Consider the following 15,061-nt stretch of genomic DNA (forward strand, 5'->3'; position numbering starts at 1 on the left):
ATTCCATTCCGTTTGATTCCATTCCATTCCATTCCATTCCATTCCTTTCGGGTTGATTCCATTCCGTTCCATTCCATTCCATTCCATTCCATTCCATTCGGGTTGATTCCATTCCATTTCATTCCATTCCTTTGCATTCCATTCCATTGCATTCGGTTTGATTCCAATCCATTCCATTCCATTCCATTTCATTCCATTCCATTGCATTCGGGTTGATTCCAATCCAATCCATTCCATTCCATTACATTCCATGCTCTTCGGGATGATTCCTTTCCATTCCATTCCATTCCATTCCATTCCATTCCATTCGAGTTGATTCCATTCCATTCCGTTCCATTCCATTCCATTTTATTCCATTCGATTTCATTCCATTCCATTCCATTCGGGTTGGTTCCGTTCCATTCCGTTTCATTCCATTCCATTCCATTCCATTCCATTCGTGTTGATTCCATTCCACTCCATTCGGGTTGATTCCATTCCATTCCATTGAATTCCATTCCATTCCATTCCGGTTGTTTTCATTCCATTCCATTCCATTCCATTCCAATCCATTCTGGTTGATTCCATTCCATTCCATTACATTCCATTCCTTTCAATTCCATTCCATTCGGGTTGATTCTCCTCCATTCCATTTCATTCCATTCCATAGAATTCCATTCAGGTTGATAACATTCAATTCCATTCCGTACCATTCCATTCCATTTCATTCCATTCCATTCCATTCCATTCCATTCGGGTTGATTCCATTCCATTCAATGCCATTCGGTTTGACTCCAATAAATTCCATTCCATTCTGGTTGATTACATTCCATTCCATTCCATTCCTTTCCATTCCATTTAGGTTGATTCCATTCCATTGCATTCCAATCCATTCCATTCCATTCCATTCCCTTCCATTCCATTGTATTTGGGTTGATTGCATTCCATTCCAATACATTCCATTCCATTCCATTCCATTCCGGTTGATTCCATGTCATTCCATTCCATTCCATTCCATTCCATTCACGTTGATTCCATTCCATTTCAATCCATTCCTTTCCATTCCATTCGGGTTGATTCCATTCCATTCCATTCCATTCCATTCCATTCCATTCCATTCCATTCCATTCGGGTTGACTCCATTCCATTCAATTCCATCCCATTCCATTCCATCCCATTCCATTCCATTCCATTCGCGTGGATTCCATTCCATTTCATTCAATTCCATTACATTCGAGTTGATAATTTCCATTCCATTCCTTTCCATTCCATTCCATTCCATTACATTCGAGTTGATTCTTTTCCATTCCATTCCTTTCCATTCCATTCCATTCCATTCCAATCGGGTTGATACCATTCCTTTCCACTCCATTCCATTCCATTCCATTCCGGTTGATTCCATGCCATTCCATTTCATTGCATTCCATTCCATTCCATTCCATTCCATTTGGGTTGACTTCCTTGCATTCCCTTCCATCCCATTCCATTCTATACCATTCGGGTTGATTCCATTCCATTCCATTCCATTCCATTCCATTCCATTCCATTCGGGTTGATTCTATTCCATTCCATTCCATTCCATTCCATTCGGGTTGATTCTGTTCCTTTCCATTCCATTCCATTCGAGATGATACCATTCCAATCCATTCCATTCCGTTCCATTCCATTCCTTTCGGGTTGATTCCATTCCATTCCATTCCATTCCATTCCATTCCATTCCATTCCATTCCATTCCTTTCTTGTTGATTCCATTCCATTCCGTTTCATTCCATTCGTGTTGATTGCATTCCATTCCATTCCATTCCATTGCAGTCGGTCTGATATCGTTCCATTCCGTTCCATTCGATTCCATTCCATTCGGGTTGGTTCCATTCCATTCCTATCCCTTCCATTCCATTCCATTCCATTCCATTCCGTTCGGGTTGATTCCATTCCGTTCCATTCCATTCCATTCCATTCCATTCCATTCCATTCCATTCCATTCCATTCCATTCGGGTTGATTCCATTCCATTCCATTCCATTCCATTCCATTCCATTCCATTCCATTCTGGTTGATTCCATTCCATTCCATTCCATTCCATTCCATTCCTTTCCATTCCATTCCATTCCAATCCATTACATTCTCGTTGATTCCCTTCCATTCCATTCCATTTGGGTTAATTCCATGCCATTTTATTCCATTCCATTGCATTCCATTCCATTCCATTCGTGTTGATTCCATTCCATTCCATTCCATTCCATTCCATTCCATTCGGTTTGACTCCATTCCATTCCATTCTGGTGGATTCCATTCCTTCCATTCCATTCCTTTCCATTCCTTTTAGGTTGATTCCATTCCATTCCATTCTATTCCATTCCATTCCATTCCGGTTGATTCCATTTCATTCCATTCCATTCCATTCCATTTGGGTTGAATCCATTCTATTCCATTGCATTGCATTCCATTCCATTCCATTCGGTTTGATTCCATTGCATTCCATTCCATTCCATTCCATTCCATTCCATTCCATTCCATTCGGGTTGAATCCATTCCATTCCATTCCATTCCATTCCATTCGGGTTGATTCCATTGCATTCCATTCCATTCCATTCCATTCCATTCCATTCGGTTTGAATCCATTCCATTCCATTCCATTCCATTCCATTCGGGTTGATTCCATTGCATTCCATTCCATTCCATTCCATTCCATTCCATTTCATTCGGGTTTATTCCATTCCATTCCATTCTATCCCGTTCCATTCCGTTCCTTTCAGGTTGATTCCATAGCATTCCATTCTAATCCATTCCATTACATTCCATTCAGGTTGATTCCATACCATTCCATTCCATTCCATTCCATTACGTTCCATTCCATTCGGGTTTATTCTATTCCATTTCATTCCATTCCATTCCATTCCATTTCATTTCATTCCATTCGGGTTGATTCTGTCGCATTCAATTCCATTCCATTCCATTCCATTCGGGTTGATTCCATTCCATTACATGCCGTTCCCTTCGGTTCCATTCCATTCCATTCCATTCGGGTTGATTCCATTCCGTTCCCTTCCATTCCATTCCATTCCATTCCTGTTGATTCCATGCCATTTCATTCCATTCCATTGAATTCCATTCCATTCCACTCGGGTTGATTCCATTACATTCCATTCCATTCCATTCCATTCCATTCCATTAGGCTTGATTCCATTCAATTCCATTCCATTCCATTCCATTCCAATCCATTCCATTCCATTCCATTCGGGTTGATTCCATGCCATTTCATTCCATTTCATTCCATTCAATTCCATTACATTGCATTCCATTCGGGTTGACTCCATTCCATTCCATTCCACTCCATTCGGGTTTATTCCATTCCATTCCATTCCATTCCACTCCATTCCATTCCATTCGCGTTGATTCCATTCCATTCCATTCCATTCTATTCCATTCGGGTTGATTCCATTCCGTTCCATTCCATTCCATTCCATTCCATTCGTGTTGACTCCATTGCATTCCATTCCGTTCCATTCCATTCCATGCCATTCGGGATGATTCCATTCCATTCCATTCCGTTCCTTTCGGGTTGATTCCTTTCCATTTCATTCCATTCCATTGCATTCCATTCCATTCCATTCGCTTTGATTCCATTTCATTCCATTCCATTGCATTCCATTCCGTTTGATTCCACTCCATTCCATTCCATTCCATTCCATTCCATTCCATTCGGGTTGATTCCATTCCGTTCCATTCCATTCCATTCCATTCCATTCGTGTTGACTCCATTGCATTCCATTCCGTTCCATTCCATTCCATGCAATTCGGGATGATTCCATTCCATTCCATTCCTTTCCAATCCATTCGGGTTGATTCCATTCCATGTCATTCCATTCCATTGCATTCCATTCCATTCCATTCGGGTTGATTCCATTCCATTCCTTTCCATTGCATTCCATTCCGTTTGATTCCATTCCATTCCATTCCATTCCAATCCATTCGGGTTGATTCCATTCCGTTCCATTCCATTCCATTCCATTCCCTTCCATTCCATTCGGATTGATTCCATTCCATTTCATTCCATTCCATTCCAATCCATTCGGGTAGATTTCATTCCATTCCATTACATTCCATGCCATTCTGGATGATTCCATTCCATTCCATTCCAATCCATTTCATTCGAGTGGATTCCATTCCATTCCATTCCATTATATTCCATTCGATTTCATTCCATTCCATTCCATTCGGGTTGGTTCCATTCCATTCCTTTTCATTCCATTCCATTCCATTCCATTCGTGTTGATTCCATTCCATTCCATTACATTACATTACATTACATTCGGGTTGATTCCATTCCATTCCATTGCATTCCATTTCATTCCATTCCGGCTGATTCCATTCCATTCCATTCCATTCCATTCCATTCCATTCCATTCCATTCCATTCCATTCCATTTCATTCCATTCCATTCCATTTCATTCCATTCCATTCCATTCCATTCCATTCCATTCCATTCCATTCCATTCCATTTCATTCCATTCCATTCCATTCCATTCCATTCCATTCTGGTTGATTCCATTCCATTCCATTGAATTCCATTCCATTCCATTCCGGTTGTTTCCATTCCATTCCATTCCATTCCATTCCAATCCATTCTGGTTGATTCCATTCCATTCCATTACATTCCATTCCTTTCAATTCCATTCCATTCGGGTTGATTTTCCTCCATTCCATTTCATTCCATTCCATAGCATTCCATTCAGGTTGATAACATTCCATTCCATTCCGTACCATTCCATTCCATTCCATTCCATTCCATTCCATTCTATTCCATTCGGGTTGATTCCATTCCGTTCCATTCCATTCCATTCCATTCCATTCGTGTTGACTCCATTGCATTCCATTCCGTTCCATTCCATTCCATGCCATTCGGGATGATTCCATTCCATTCCATTCCGTTCCATTCGGGTTGATTCCTTTCCATTTCATTCCATTCCTTTGCATTCCATTCCATTCCATTCGGGTTGATTCCATTCCATTCCATTCCATTGCATTCCATTCCGTTTGATTCCATTCCATTCCGTTCCATTCCATTCCATTCGGGTTGATTCCATTCCGTTCCATTCCATTCCATTCCATTCCATTCGTGTTGACTCCATTGCATTCCATTCCGTTCCATTCCATTCCATGCCATTCGGGATGATTCCATTCCATTCCATTCCTTTCCAATCCATTCGGGTTGATTCCATTCCATTTGATTCCATTCCATTGCATTCCATTCCATTCCATTCGGGTTGATTCCATTCCATTCCTTTCCATTGCATTCCATTCCGTTTGATTCCATTCCATTCCATTCCATTCCAATCCATTCGGGTTGATTCCATTCCGTTCCATTCCATTCCATTCCATTCCTTTCCATTCCATTCTGATTGATTCCATTCCATTTCATTCCATTCCATTCCAATCCATTCGGGTAGATTTCATTCCATTCCATTACATTCCATGCCATTCTGGATGATTCCATTCCATTCCATTCCAATCCATTCCATTCGAGGGGATTCCATTCCATTCCATTCCATTATATTCCATTCGATTTCATTCCATTCCATTCCATTCGGGTTGGTTCCATTCCATTCCTTTTCATTCCATTCCATTCCATTCGTGTTGATTCCATTCCATTCCATTCCATTCCATTACATTACATTACATTCGGGTTGATTCCATTCCATTCCATTGCATTCCATTTCATTCCATTCCGGTTGATTCCATTCCATTCCATTCCATTTCATTCCATTCCATTCCATTTCATTCCATTCCATTCCATTCCATTCCATTCCATTCCATTCCATTCCATTCCATTCCATTTCATTCCGTTCCATTCCATTCCATTCCATTCCATTCTGGTTGATTCCATTCCATTCCATTGAATTCCATTCCATTCCATTCCGGTTGTTTCCATTCCATTCCATTCAATTCCATTCCAATCCATTCTGGTTGATTCCATTCCATTCCATTACATTCCATTCCTTTCAATTCCATTCCATTCGGGTTGATTCTCCTCCATTCCATTTCATTCCATTCCATAGCATTCCATTCAGGTTGATAACATTCCATTCCATTCCGTACCATTCCATTCCATTTCATTCCATTCCATTCCATTCCATTCCATTCCATTCCATTCCATTCCATTCGTGTTGATTCCATTCCATTCAATGCCATTCGGTTTGACTCCAATAAATTCCATTCCATTCTGGTTGATTCCATTCCATTCAATTCCATTCCTTTCCATTCCATTTAGGTTGATTCCATTCCATTCCATTCCAATCCATTCCATTCCATTCCATTCCCTTCCATTCCATTATATTTGTGTTGATTGCATTCCATTCCAATCCATTCCATTCCATTCCATTCCATTCCTGTTGATTCCATTTCATTCCATTCCATTCCATTCCATTCCATTCCTGTTGATTCCATTTCATTCCATTCCATTCCATTCCATTCCATTCGGGTTGATTAAATTGCATTCCATTCCATTCCATTCCATTCCATTCCATTCCATTCCATTCACGTTGATTCCATTCCATTTCAATCCATTCCGTTCCATTCCATTCGGGTTGATTCCATTCCATTCCATTCCATTCCATTCCATTCCATTCGGGTTGACTCCATTGCATTCAATTCCATCCCATTCCATTCCATCCCATTCCATTCCATTCCATTCGCGTGGATTCCATTCCATTTCATTCAATTCCATTACATTCGAGTTGATACTTTCCATTCCATTCCTTTCCATTCCATTCCATTCCATTACATTCGAGTTGATTCTTTTCCATTCCATTCCTTTCCATTCCATTGCATTCCATTCCATTCCATTCCAATCGGGTTGATACCATTCCGTTCCATTCCATTCCATTCCATTCCATTCCATTCTGGTTGATTCCATGCCATTCCATTTCATTGCATTCCATTCCATTCCATTCCATTCCATTCGGGTTGACTTCTTTGCATTCCTTTCCATCCCATTCCATTCTATTCCATTCGGGTTGATTCCATTCCATTCCATTCCATTCCATTCCATTCGGGTTGATTCTGTTCCTTTCCATTCCATTCCATTCGAGACGATACCATTCCAATCCATTCCATTCCGTTCCATTCAATTCCTTTCGAGTTGATTCCATTCCATTCCATTCCATTCCATTCCATACCATTCCATTCCTTTCTTGTTGATTCCATTCCATTACGTTTCATTCCATTCGTGTTGATTGCATTCCATTCCATTCCATTCCATTGCAGTCGGTCTGATATCGTTCCATTCCGTTCCATTCGATTCCATTCCATTCGGGTTGGTTCCATTCCATTCCTATCCATTCCATTCCATTCCATTCCATTCCATTCCGTTTGGGTTGATTCCATTCCGTTCCATTCCATTCCATTCCATTCCATTCCATTCCATTCCATTCGGGTTGATTCCATTCCATTTCTTTCCTTTCCATTGTATTCGGGTTGATTCTCATCCATTCCATTCCATTCCATTCCATTCCATTCCATTCCATTCCATACCATTCGGGTTGATTCCATTCCATTCAATTCCATTCTATTCCATTCCATTGCATTCCATTCCATTCGGGTTGATTCCATTCCATTCCATGCCATTCCATTCCATTCCGTTCCATTCCATTCCATTCGAGTTGATTCCATTCCGTTCCATTCCATTCCATTCCATTTCATTCGGGTTGATTCCATTCCATTTCATTCCATTCCATTTCATTCCATTCCATTCCATTCTATTCCATTCCATTCCATGCCATTCGGGATGATTCCATTCCATTCCATTCCATTCCATTCCATTCCATTCGGGTTGATTCCATTCCATTCCATTCCATTCTATTCCATGCCATTCCATTCCATTCCATTCGGGTTGATTCCATTCCATTCCATTCCGTTCCATTCCATTCCATTCGCGTTGATTCCATTCCGTTCCATTCCATTCCATTCCATTCCATTCGGGTTGATTCCATTCCATTTCATTCCATTACATTTCATTCCATTCCATTCCTTTCCATTCCATGCCATTCGGGATGATTCCATTCCATTCCATTCCATGCCATTCCATTCCATTCCATTCCATTCGGGTTGATTCCATTCCATTCCATGTCATTCTATTCCATGCCATTCCATTCCATTCCATTCGGGTTGATTCCATTCCATTCCTTTTCATTCCATTCCATTCCATTCCATTCGTGTTGATTCCATTCCATTCCATTGCATTACATTACATTACATTCGGGTTGATTACATTCCATTCCATTGCATTCAATTCCATTCCATTCCATTGCATTCCATTCCGTTTGATTCCATTCCGTTCCATTCCATTCCATTCCTTTCGGGTTGATTCCATTCCGTTCCATTCCATTCCATTCCATTCCATTCCATTCCATTCGGGTTGATTCCATTCCATTTCATTCCATTCCTTTGCATTCCATTCCATTGCATTCGGTTTGATTCCAATCCATTCCATTCCATTCCATTTCATTCCATTCCATTGCATTCGGGTTGATTCCAATCCTATCCATTCCATTCCATTACATTCCATGCTCTTCGGGATGATTCCTTTCCATTCCATTCCATTCCATTCCATTCCATTCCATTCCATTCCATTCGAGTTGATTCCATTCCATTCCGTTCCATTCCATTCCATTTTATTCCATTCGATTTCATTCCATTCCATTCCATTCGGGTTGGTTCCGTTCCATTCCGTTTCATTCCATTCCATTCCATTCCATTCCATTCGTGTTGATTCCATTCCACTCCACTCGGGTTGATTCCATTCCATTCCATTGAATTCCATTCCATTCCATTCCGGTTGTTTTCATTCCATTCCATTCCATTCCATTCCAATCCATTCTGGTTGATTCCATTCCATTCCATTACATTCCATTCCTTTCAATTCCATTACATTCGGGTTGATTCTCCTCCATTCCATTTCATTCCATTCCATAGAATTCCATTCAGGTTGATAACATTCAATTCCATTCCGTACCATTCCATTCCATTTCATTCCATTCCATTCCATTCCATTCCATTCGGGTTGATTCCATTCCATTCAATGCCATTCGGTTTGACTCCAATAAATTCCATTCCATTCTGGTTGATTACATTCCATTCCATTCCATTCCTTTCCATTCCATTTAGGTTGATTCCATTCCATTGCATTCCAATCCATTCCATTCCATTCCATTCCCTTCCATTCCATTGTATTTGGGTTGATTGCATTCCATTCCAATACATTCCATTCCATTCCATTCCATTCCGGTTGATTCCATGTCATTCCATTCCATTCCATACCATTCCATTCGGGTTGATTAAATTGCATTCCATTCCATTCCATTCCATTCCATTCACGTTGATTCCATTCCATTTCAATCCATTCCTTTCCATTCCATTCGGGTTGATTCCATTCCATTCCATTCCATTCCATTCCATTCCATTCCATTCCATTCCATTCCATTCGGGTTGACTCCATTCCATTCAATTCCATCCCATTCCATTCCATCCCATTCCATTCCATTCCATTCGCGTGGATTCCATTCCATTTCATTCAATTCCATTACATTCGAGTTGATAATTTCCATTCCATTCCTTTCCATTCCATTCCATTCCATTACATTCGAGTTGATTCTTTTCCATTCCATTCCTTTCCATTCCATTCCATTCCATTCCAATCGGGTTGATACCATTCCTTTCCACTCCATTCCATTCCATTCCATTCCGGTTGATTCCATGCCATTCCATTTCATTGCATTCCATTCCATTCCATTCCATTCCATTTGGGTTGACTTCCTTGCATTCCCTTCCATCCCATTCCATTCTATTCCATTCGGGTTGATTCCATTCCATTCCATTCCATTCCATTCCATTCCATTCGGGTTGATTCTATTCCATTCCATTCCATTCCATTCCATTCGGGTTGATTCTGTTCCTTTCCATTCCATTCCATTCGAGATGATACCATTCCAATCCATTCCATTCCGTTCCATTCCATTCCTTTCGGGTTGATTCCATTCCATTCCATTCCATTCCATTCCATTCCATTCCATTCCATTCCATTCCTTTCTTGTTGATTCCATTCCATTCCGTTTCATTCCATTCGTGTTGATTGCATTCCATTCCATTCCATTCCATTGCAGGCGGTCTGATATCGTTCCATTCCGTTCCATTCGATTCCATTCCATTCGGGTTGGTTCCATTCCATTCCTATCCCTTCCATTCCATTCCATTCCATTCCATTCCGTTCGGGTTGATTCCATTCCGTTCCATTCCATTCCATTCCATTCCATTCCATTCCATTCCATTCGGGTTGATTCCATTCCATTCCTTTCCATTCCATTCCATTCCATTCCATTCTGGTTTATTCCATTCCATTCCATTCCATTCCTTTCCATTCCATTCCATTCCAATCCATTACATTCTCGTTGATTCCCTTCCATTCCATTCCATTTGGGTTAATTCCATGCCATTTTATTCCATTCCATTCCATTCCATTCCATTCCATTCGGTTTGACTCCATTCCATTCCATTCTGGTGGATTCCATTCCTTCCATTCCATTCCTTTCCATTCCTTTTAGGTTGATTCCATTCCATTCCATTCTATTCCATTCCATTCCATTCCGGTTGATTCCATTTCATTCCATTCCATTCCATTCCATTTGGGTTGAATCCATTCTATTCCATTGCATTGCATTCCATTCCATTCCATTCGGTTTGATTCCATTGCATTCCATTCCTTTCCATTCCATTCCATTCCATTCCATTCCATTCGGGTTGAATCCATTCCATTCCATTCCATTCCATTCCATTCCATTCCATTCGGGTTGATTCCATTGCATTCCATTCCATTCCATTCCATTCCATTCCATTCCATTCGGGTTGAATCCATTCCATTCCATTCCATTCCATTCCATTCGGGTTGATTCCATTGCATTCCATTCCATTCCATTCCATTCCATTCCATTTCATTCGGGTTTATTGCATTCCATTCCATTCTATCCCGTTCCATTCCGTTCCTTTCAGGTTGATTCCATAGCATTCCATTCTAATCCATTCCATTACATTCCATTCAGGTTGATTCCATACCATTCCATTCCATTCCATTCCATTACGTTCCATTCCATTCGGGTTTATTCTATTCCATTTCATTCCATTCCATTCCATTCCATTTCATTTCATTCCATTCGGGTTGATTCTGTCGCATTCAATTCCATTCCATTCCATTCCATTCGGGTTGATTCCATTCCATTACATGCCGTTCCCTTCGGTTCCATTCCATTCCATTCCATTCGGGTTGATTCCATTCCGTTCCCTTCCATTCCATTCCATTCCATTCCTGTTGATTCCATGCCATTTCATTCCATTCCATTGAATTCCATTCCATTCCACTCGGGTTGATTCCATTCCATTCCATTCCATTCCATTCCATTCCATTCCATTCGGCTTGATTCCATTCAATTCCATTCCATTCCATTCCATTCCATTCCAATCCATTCCATTCCATTCCATTCGGGTTGATTCCATGCCATTTCATTCCATTTCATTCCATTCAATTCCATTCCATTCCATTCCATTCCAGTCGGTTTGATGCCGTTTCATTCCATTCCATTCGATTCCATTTCATTCGGGTAGGTTCCATTCCATTCCTTCCATTCCATTCCATTCCCTTCCATTCCATTCCATTGCATTCCATTCCAATCGTGTTGATTCCATTCTGTTCCCTTCCATTCCATTCCATTCCATTCCATTCGGGTTGATTCCATTCCATTCCATTCCATCCCATTCCACTCCATTCCATTCGGGATGATTCCATTCCATTTCATTCCATTCCATTATATTCGGGTTGATTCTACTCCATTCTATTCCATTGCATTCCATTCGGGTTGATTCCATTCCATTCCATTCCATTCCATTCCATTCCATTCCATTCCATTCCATTCGCGTTGATTCCATTCCATTCCATTCCATTCCATTCCATTCCATTCGGGTTGATTCCATTCCGTTCCATTCCATTCCATTCCATTCCATTCGTGTTGACTCCATTGCATTCCATTCCGTTCCATTCCATTCCATGCCATTCGGGATGATTCCATTCCATTCCATTCCGTTCCATTCGGGTTGATTCCTTTCCATTTCATTCCATTCCATTGCATTCCATTCCATTCCATTCGGGTTGATTCCATTCCATTCCATTCCATTGCATTCCATTCCGTTTGATTCCATTCCATTCCATTCCATTCGGGTTGATTCCATTCCGTTCTGTTCCATTCCATTCCACTCCATTCTTTCCATTCCATTCGGATTGATTCCATTCCATTTCATTCCATTCCATTCCAATCCATTCGGGTAGATTTCATTCCATTACATTACATTCCATGCCATTCGGAATGATTCCTTTCCATTCCATTCCAATCCATTCCATTCGAGTGGATTCCATTCCATTCCATTCCATTATATTCCATTAGATTTCATTCCATTCCATTCGGGTTGGTTCCATTCCATTCCTTTTCATTCCATTCCATTCCATTCCATTCGTGTTGATTCCATTCCATTCCATTCCATTACATTACATTCGGGTTGATTCCATTCCATTCCATTGCATTCAATTCCATTTCATTCCATTCCATTCCATTCCCGTTGATTCCATTCCATTCCATTGAATTCCATTCCATTCCATTCCGGTTGTTTCCATTCCATTCCATTCCATTCCATTCCATTCCATTCCATTCCATTCCAATCCATTCTGGTTGATTCCATTCCATTCCATTATATTCCATTCCTTTCAATTCCATTCCATTCGGGTTGATTCCCCTCCATTCCATTTCATTCCATTCCATAGCATTCCATTCAGGTTGATAACATACCATTCCATTCCGTACCATTCCATTCCATTTCATTCCATTCCATTCCATTCCATTCCATTCCATTCCATTCCTTTCCATTCCATTCGGGTTGATTCCATTCCATTCAATGCCATTCGTTTTGACTCCAATAAATTCCATTCCATTCTGGTTGATTCCATTCCATTCCATTCCATTCCTTTCCATTCCATTTAGGTTGATTCCATTCCATTCCAATCCGTTCCATTCCATTCCATTCCATTCCGGTTGATTCCATTTCATACCATTGCATTCCATTCCATTCCATTCCATTCCATTCGGGTTGATTCTATTCCATTCCATTCCATTCCATTCCATTCGGGTTGATTCTGTTCCTTTCCATTCCATTCCATTCGAGATGATACCATTCCAATCCATTCCATTCCGTTCCATTCCATTCCTTTCGGGTTGATTCCATTCCATTCCATTCCATTCCATTCCATTCCATTCCATTCCATTCCTTTCTTGTTGATTCCATTCCATTCCGTTTCATTCCATTCGTGTTGATTGCATTCCATTCCATTCCATTCCATTGCAGTCGGTCTGATATCGTTCCATTCCGTTCCATTCGATTCCATTCCATTCGGGTTGGTTCCATTCCATTCCTATCCCTTCCATTCCATTCCATTCCATTCCATTCCGTTCGGGTTGATTCCACTCCGTTCCATTCCATTCCATTCCATTCCATTCCATTCCATTCCATTCGGGTTGATTCCATTCCATTCCATTCCATTCCATTCCATTCCATTCCATTCCATTCTGGTTGATTCCATTCCATTCCATTCCATTCCATTCCTTTCCTTTCCATTCCATTCCATTCCAATCCATTACATTCTCGTTGATTCCCTTCCATTCCATTCCATTCGGGTTAATTCCATGCCATTTTATTCCATTCCATTGCATTCCATTCCATTCCATTCGTGTTGATTCCATTCCATTCCATTCCATTCCATTCCATTCCATTCGGTTTGACTCCATTCCATTCCATTCTGGTGGATTCCATTCCTTCCATTTCATTCCTTTCCATTCCTTTTAGGTTGATTCCATTCCATTCCATTGTATTCCATTCCATTCCATTCCGGTTGATTCCATTTCATTCCATTCCATTCCATTCCATTTGGGTTGAATCCATTCTATTCCATTGCATTGCATTCCATTCCATTCCATTCGGTTTGATTCCATTGCATTCCATTCCATTCCATTCCATTCCATTCCATTCCATTCCATTCCATTCCATTCAATTCGGGTTGAATACATTCCATTCCATTCCATTCCATTCCATTCGGGTTGATTCCATTGCATTCCATTCCATTCCATTCCATTCCATTCCATTTCATTCGGGTTTATTCCATTCCATTCCATTCCATCCCGTTCCATTCCGTTCCTTTCAGGTTGATTCCATAGCATTCCATTCTAATCCATTCCATTACATTCCATTCAGGTTGATTCCATACCATTCCATTCCATTCCATTCCATTACGTTCCATTCCATTCGGGTTTATTCTATTCCATTTCATTCCATTCCATTCCATTCCATTTCATTTCATTCCATTCGGGTTGATTCTGTCCCATTCAATTCCATTCCATTCCAATCCATTCGGGTTGATTCCATTCCATTACATGCCGTTCCCTTCGGTTCCATTCCATTCCATTCCATTCGGGTTGATTCCATTCCGTTCCCTTCCATTCCATTCCATTCCATTCCTGTTGATTCCATGCCATTTCATTCCATTCCATTGCATTCCATTCCATTCCACTCGGGTTGATTCCATTCCATTCCATTCCATTCCATTCCATTCCATTCGGCTTGATTCCATTCAATTCCATTCCATTCCATTCCATTCCAATCCAATCCATTCCATTCCATTCGGGTTGATTCCATGCCATTTCATTCCATTCAATTCCATTCCATTCCATTCCATTCCAGTCGGTTTGATGCCGTTTCATTCCATTCCATTCGATTCCATTTCATTCGGGTAGGTTCCATTCCATTCCTTCCATTCCATTCCATTCCCTTCCATTCCATTCCATTGCATTCCATTCCAATCGTGTTGATTCCATTCTGTTCCCTTCCATTCCATTCCATTCCATTCCATTCGGGTTGATTCCATTCCATTCCATTCCATCCCATTCCACTCCATTCCATTCGGGATGATTCCATTCCATTTCATTCCATTCCATTAT

Source organism: Pan paniscus, chromosome 11 (assembly GCF_029289425.2).
Source record: "Pan paniscus chromosome 11, NHGRI_mPanPan1-v2.0_pri, whole genome shotgun sequence".
Classification (NCBI taxonomy): Eukaryota; Metazoa; Chordata; class Mammalia; order Primates; family Hominidae; genus Pan; species Pan paniscus.